Genomic DNA, 6,770 nt, shown 5'->3' on the forward strand with positions numbered 1-6,770 from the left:
ATCACATTTAATACAAAGGCTGGAATGATTAGGAAGCTGCGGGTACAAGAGTTTTTTAAAGATTTTGTTAATTTTGGTATGATTCTAACGAAATTGTCAGTGACAGCACTAGCAAGTGACAAATCTCAGTCTTCAGACCTCCTAGCATTTAATATAAGTTAATGATCCACAGTTTTTATTTAATGTTTTGAAATGAGTCATTTAAATTAACATGATGTTTTAATCAGGCTTAAAGGAAGCAAACTGAAAACATACACTGTCTAGGGCCATGCAAAAGCAATAATGCAGAAAATAAAGAAATGTGATCTAAACATCAAGCAACATTAGAAACCTGTCAAAAGTGCTAACGATTTCCAACTTAAAAGGCAGAAAAAGGAGGGGGAAGCAAAACAAAATCCCAAAGCTTTCAAGCTTCCACAGATTCAGCTCTGTACAGCATCTGACAAATGGAAAAAACAAAAGCCAGCATGACCAAGTAACCATCTATCTTCTTCTCTTCTTGCCTTTTGGACGTTAAGTTTATAGGTAGCTGCTACTTGCTCCAGTACACATGTGAGATTGCTTTAAGTTCAAAATTCAATTGTAAACAGATGCCACAAAAAACCCAAATGGCAAAACCCACAGTCCTCCCTGCTGACTGCTATAAGGGAGACTTCCCTTATCCTCTTTCATCCCCTGGGATGAGGAGGCAATCATTCTGCATAAGGGAAAAACTGAACACTCGATGCCAGGAATCATGATATCATGGGAAACTTTTATAGAAGTCACCAAATAATATAAAAATTGGCAACACTACTGGATTTGCTTTGTTTTCATTAAGACAACAAAAGGAAGCAATGGAGATCTGAAGAGCCTGTCAGAGCATTGTGACCTCCACACATTATGAACTAGCAAGAGCCCGTCTATAAGGGACACAACGTTTCACACTTCTAGATGAACTTCTGTCCCTGAGATACACTAACAGGGGATATATTTTCCGTTTCAGCCGCCTACAGCATAGCAATGCTCCTATCGTCAGTGTGCCAGACTAAGGCACACACTTAAAGAATGAACTAAAATCCTTTGAAAAAACAAAGAACCTCAGCTACTGTTTTTCACAGTTGCACTGTCTAGCACTTAAACACCTTTCACAGCAATAATTACCATTTAGAGAATCGCCAAACCTCAATTCAGAGCCAGCACACCAACGTGCTTATGTTGCAGAGGATAGATTTTTGCGCAGCTCAACACTATGTATCAGCAACCAATTTCTATTATATGCTGACTGAAATGTAATGATTTGCATCATTACTACGGACAACTGGCAGGCATGACTGCATGATACTAGGTCATTTTTTGATTTACAGCATTAAAAAATTGTAATATTTCCAGACCAAAACAATTACAAAGATGTTCTGCACTTAAAACATTATGCATGTAATAAAGCCAATTTAAATGTAAATATTTTTACAAGACAAATTTCAAAGTTAAGGTGGTTTGGTTTTTTTTTGAAGTAACTTGCATAGCCAGAAAAAACATAAAACCTAGGACACATGAAGTTTTCTTCAGATTTTTTAAAAATAAAAGTGCACTACACAAGAAAATAAGTTTCTAAACTGAACTATGGTAGTACATGCATTGTTAGCAAGAATTATCTTCACCAACACAAATGTTGCTCTTGTGAAAATTTTCCATGTGTAATAGGTTTTAGTCAGGTTTATTTTCAAGTTTTCTTAAAGCATTTACCTGTGTAAAAGTATGTGATGTTGACTTTTCATTCATACACATTTAAAATGCAAACTATGAAGTCATACTACGTATATCACTCATACGCTGGAATACCTTCCTTTTCCCACTTGAAGTGTTTTCAGGCCAAAAATAATCTCTAGGAAAAAAACAACTCTAGATTTAGTATCTCAAAAACCTCGTTAATTACTAGAATCTCAAAATTCTATTAATTATGAGCATCATAAGAACACTCAAAGTATATGAAGCTTTTTTTTTTTAATACAAACTCCCAGGTCACAGTTAATGCAACCGCAATCTCAAAAATGAATCTGTTTTTCAATAAAAACATTGTATTTATTAGAACAGTTAATTGTTTATTGTATAATTACTGGTTGCTGGAACATAGATTCTTATCTCAAAAAAACCCTGCATATATGCCTTCAGTTTACATAAGCTTACTCTAAACACAAGCACAACAATCTGAAAGAAGATTATTGCCTTAGGGTTTCTTCTTATAAAATTTAGCTTTTAAACAGACAAACTTATACAGCATGTAATTAGCATATCAAAAATACATGAAGCGTGGCAAATAACATTATGGCTATCTACCCTTTCGCACTGTGGTTTTGAAGTTTGTTAAAATTCCACGAGTTCTCACTTGTACTGAAATGTCAGATCAGTTACTGAAGAGGCACATTCACATTGCTTGGTACTTTGTTATTTGTTATCATTAGTTGCTATATAGTGTTCCAAAAACACTGGCCCCTTATCACTGATGTATCACAGCAATTTCTGACTTCTACCTGCAGTTAACTGCACAATGGAGCCATTACTGCTAGAAGGTAATACAAGTTTGACATACAAATTTGGCAAATAGTCCCCCTGAAGTATTTTTCACTGAAAACCTCCACTGAATTTTAATATAATATTTAAGTGTGCTTTTAGTGATGTCCTATAAAGAGCTATCATTATTTGTCATTCCTGTAATGATGCAATCAAAAAATCCTTATGACAATGGAAGTGAAATGACTCAAGTATTAATCTTTTTTTCGGCTACATCAGTTGGGCTAATAGAAGATTATTACCTCTCCAGTAAAATTTCTGGAAGAAAAGTGTATAGTCATTGCACTTAATTGTTACTAAAATACCTCAACCTTGATTTACAACTCCTTTTTGTTAGTCCAGATTAAGTCTTTCCTGAATCAACTCTTCACGTATCTGTTTATATTGCTATTCTTATGGTGATTTCTTTTCACAGCATTCTTCAAATCTAATAGTTTCATATGAAGTTAGGTCTCCAACTGCAAAAGGATATTTGGTTACAGTGCACTCGCCACCCTCCTCACCTGCCAACACAATTACCTGGTTTGTGCTTTACACAAGCGATAGATGCATTTCTTAACTTCAAACTCAAATGGAAGGATCATTTTCACAAGGAAACACAATTTAGTTGCAACAAGCACTGGACGTACAAGTAACTTTATTTTTAATTCTCTCACTTTCTTCAAAAAAACCTTGCTGTCCTAGGCATCAATACAGAATGAAATACAGAAACAAAAACACTTTAAAGTATCTCAGTTTACTTAATACTCAATACAGAAAGTATCGTTACATCAAAAGCGGACATTTTCATCTTTCTACTTTATTTTCTAGATCAATTTTCATTAAGCCTTGGCAATTTTTTGAGGTTTGTTTGTTTTGGGGTTTTTTTAAGTTTAATAACAGCAATTATTCAAGCTCTAGGAAACTTACAATGCTTCCGTGAAATACAGACCAGGATTCTTAAGGAGCAAAGGATGCTTCTGGGTGCAATACCTTGTTCTTCTGTTCTTAGGCATTTGTAACCTCTGCCTCTGATATAAAGGAAAATTGCTAAAACCCCCACATTAAATCACAGAGCATCTTCAAAGTATTCAAATGGTGCAGGCTGTTCTCAAAGTGAAACTGGAGACCTACAAGAGAAGTAGTTGCACAAGACGGTTCTGACTGCACGAGAGCAGAGAAGAGCTCCCGCCGCCCCGAGAGGGGAAGCTTCAGGGCCCCAACCTCAACCTCCTGCGCAGGTCAACGAGTCTGGGATCCAAAACAACTAAACCCAACAAAACAAAAGGCAACAACCCAGCATGCACCATACAAGTGATCAGGTTTGAGGCAGACAAGGAAACAATCTGATCTCATTTTTGGGCTGCCTGTTCTGCATTACCGCAAACAAGAGGAGCTTCCTGACTCCTGTGGGAGTATGACTAGGCATACGGTTCACTTCTAATTAAATCATCAAAAAGGAGATTAAAAAAAAAAAAAGTGATAACTTCATCCTGACAATGAAATACCTTAAAACTCACACTTCGCATGTTATCTGACTTAAGATACATGCGAAACAGGGGAAATATTACTCAAATTTCCCTCTCTAGCCCGAAGTTCAGACCCTTGGCAAAGGATTCGCTCTTCAACCACCACCTCAGCTATGCAATAGCGAGTTCCATTCAGAGGCCAAAAGCAAAGCCACTTAAGATCCAAATACCACAAAAACAACAAATGCGTTTCTAAATATTAAAAATACCATTCTAAATATAAGATACAGAAACTGATATGCATCTTACATCTCTTTTTGTCCACTATATTTCATCTTAAAACATGTAAAATGCGGTTCCAGCTTGCATTACCTGCTGGTAGGTTCATATTGAGAATTGTTTTAATATTAGATACAATATTTAATATTTTGCTTAAATATTTATCTTTGTTAATTTGCCTTTATTCACAGCATCCCATGGAGACAGAATGAAGAGTATTACTTGGAAACATTACTTGAATTTAACACAGATGAAATGGAGGGTAAATGGCCTTTTAGCCAGCATGCGCTTCAGCAGCCCATTCTAACAGCAACAGAGCTCACCGCCATTTGCTACAGTCTAACTAGAATGTATATCAGCATCTAGGGTTTATCTGCAGCTCAGAATAAAATTAAAATTTAAAAGCCATGTTACAGGTAGATATATTTAATCCAAAAATGAGTTTGATCTTGTATTTTAAAAAACCAGTGACAAGAAAACAGATTCATAAAGGATGGAGGGAGTTGCCTAGAAAGAAAGTCGCTACTTAAATGAGTTTAATACTGTTAATAACATCAAATCACTCCTGCCCAACAGACAGGCCAATGCAGTTCTGGAAGTTTAAAAGCAAGCCCATAAAGACAACAGAACATGTTTCAGAAATTAATTCCAATAGAAAGGAAAACAAACTCCTGCTCAGCCCAGAGATTCATTTCAGTACAAAATATTAGAAAGGTATACAATATGTGATTTTTCACTTCTATTTCCCAGTCGCAGACATACGGGGGTGGGGGGAGACACTGCAAGAACAAAGTTGGTTCAAAGCTTGCAAATGTTGGCAGGTTCAGGAAAAACAGGAAACCTGCCTACTCCCTGCATCTAATTCCCCATATCCTCTCATTAGATGATACAAGACAAGACAATCCTTAACAACTGAAGATTCAAACGAGATATGCACAAAGAGAAAGAACATTTAACAGTCTAGAACCGTTACGGTATCCATGAGACAAAAGAAAAAGTAATCTGCTACATGAAAAATAAAGTCCACCACTGAGAAATTAGAAGAAAAGCATCTCTAAAATTAATATATCTTAAAAGGCATGTAGAACATTCCTTTAGGAACAGCAGACACCTTTAGCATTTGCCTAGCCTGTTTCTGAATTATCACACAAGAAATAAATAGATGTCAGTATTTTAAAGTGTTATCAACTACCTAATAATATTATTCTTCAAGATAGAAGATGACTTTTAGAAAGATGGAAAATACAGAATCAGAATCCAACATTATGGTATTTCAGTAGAACACGGAATAGTATTTTATCCACAATCTCAACCATCTGTTGGTTATGCCACGTTCTTCCCTTTTAATGTAAATTACAGACTACTTATTCAATGTAGAAAATATCAAATCGTAACATACCAAAGGCAATCACCCACCACTTTCATTAAAGATGAAGTTATAATGTTAATTTCCCACTTCAATTCACATGTGGAGTCACCAAGAGCATGGCTGAGACTGCCACAACGTGGATGAAAGACTGCCTCGAGGTACTTACCAGAGGTAACACTCATTACTTCCTTGCTTTCGAGGAGATGAGATAAGGAATTTCTAAGAAATAGCTTTAGAGGTAGAAAATTACATGCAGGTAACTGCCTGAATAAGCAAAAGTTCATGCTGTTCCTGTGATTCTTTACCTGAATATATGTCATATCTTAAGGGAAGAAAAAGATTTTATGGCAAAAAAGGTCTATCTCCCTTTTATTCCCATGTTAATGTGTCTGAACTCTTTATGCTTGATCCTTTTAAAAATAAAAAACCCAAAACCACTTCAGGAAAGCCAAAATAGTCTTACTGGTACTTCAATACCTGACTGCAAGTGCTGGCTTGTCTGATTAAGTAACCTGTGGAGTTCTTAATAACAAAGACAATATAATTCTGTTTTCATAAAATCAGTTAAACTATGTCTTGAAACTACGTACATGAAAACTAATATTCAGATAGAAATGAGCTATTTATAAACTTCAGCTTCAGTTACTATGGAGGGACGGGACAAACTACTTTACTTTCTTATTTTTTAAGGTATACAATCTAAATTATCTTTTTGATGATGTTACCTACAATTGAAATGCAGTACATTTAACAAAGTAATTTTTCTTTTTTTTTTTTCTTTTTTTTTCTTTTTTTTTTTTTTTTTAAATCAGAATTGGCAAATATTGCTACCGCTTCTCTTGGCTTTGACAAAAATGCTTGGTAACCTAACCAAAGCAACTTTCTACAAGAAATACTGTTGCTTACAAAAATCAGATGCACTATGAAAGGCAAAAAAGGGTGAAGGTATTTTAAATTTAGAATTAAAATTCTAAATATCAACTACTTCAAACTCCTTGAATGAAAAAATCCAAAGCTCCCAGACTGCTAGCAGGAGCCCAGAAGCTGGGGGAGCATCCAGGGCTTTCCGGCTCCCCGCCCGGGTGCCCAGGAGCAGGGCTGCAGGACCGGGGGTGACTGCCTGG

The sequence above is a fragment of the Cariama cristata genome, unplaced genomic scaffold, assembly GCF_000690535.1.
Source record: "Cariama cristata isolate BGI_N322 unplaced genomic scaffold, ASM69053v1 scaffold22475, whole genome shotgun sequence".
NCBI lineage: Eukaryota > Metazoa > Chordata > Aves > Cariamiformes > Cariamidae > Cariama > Cariama cristata.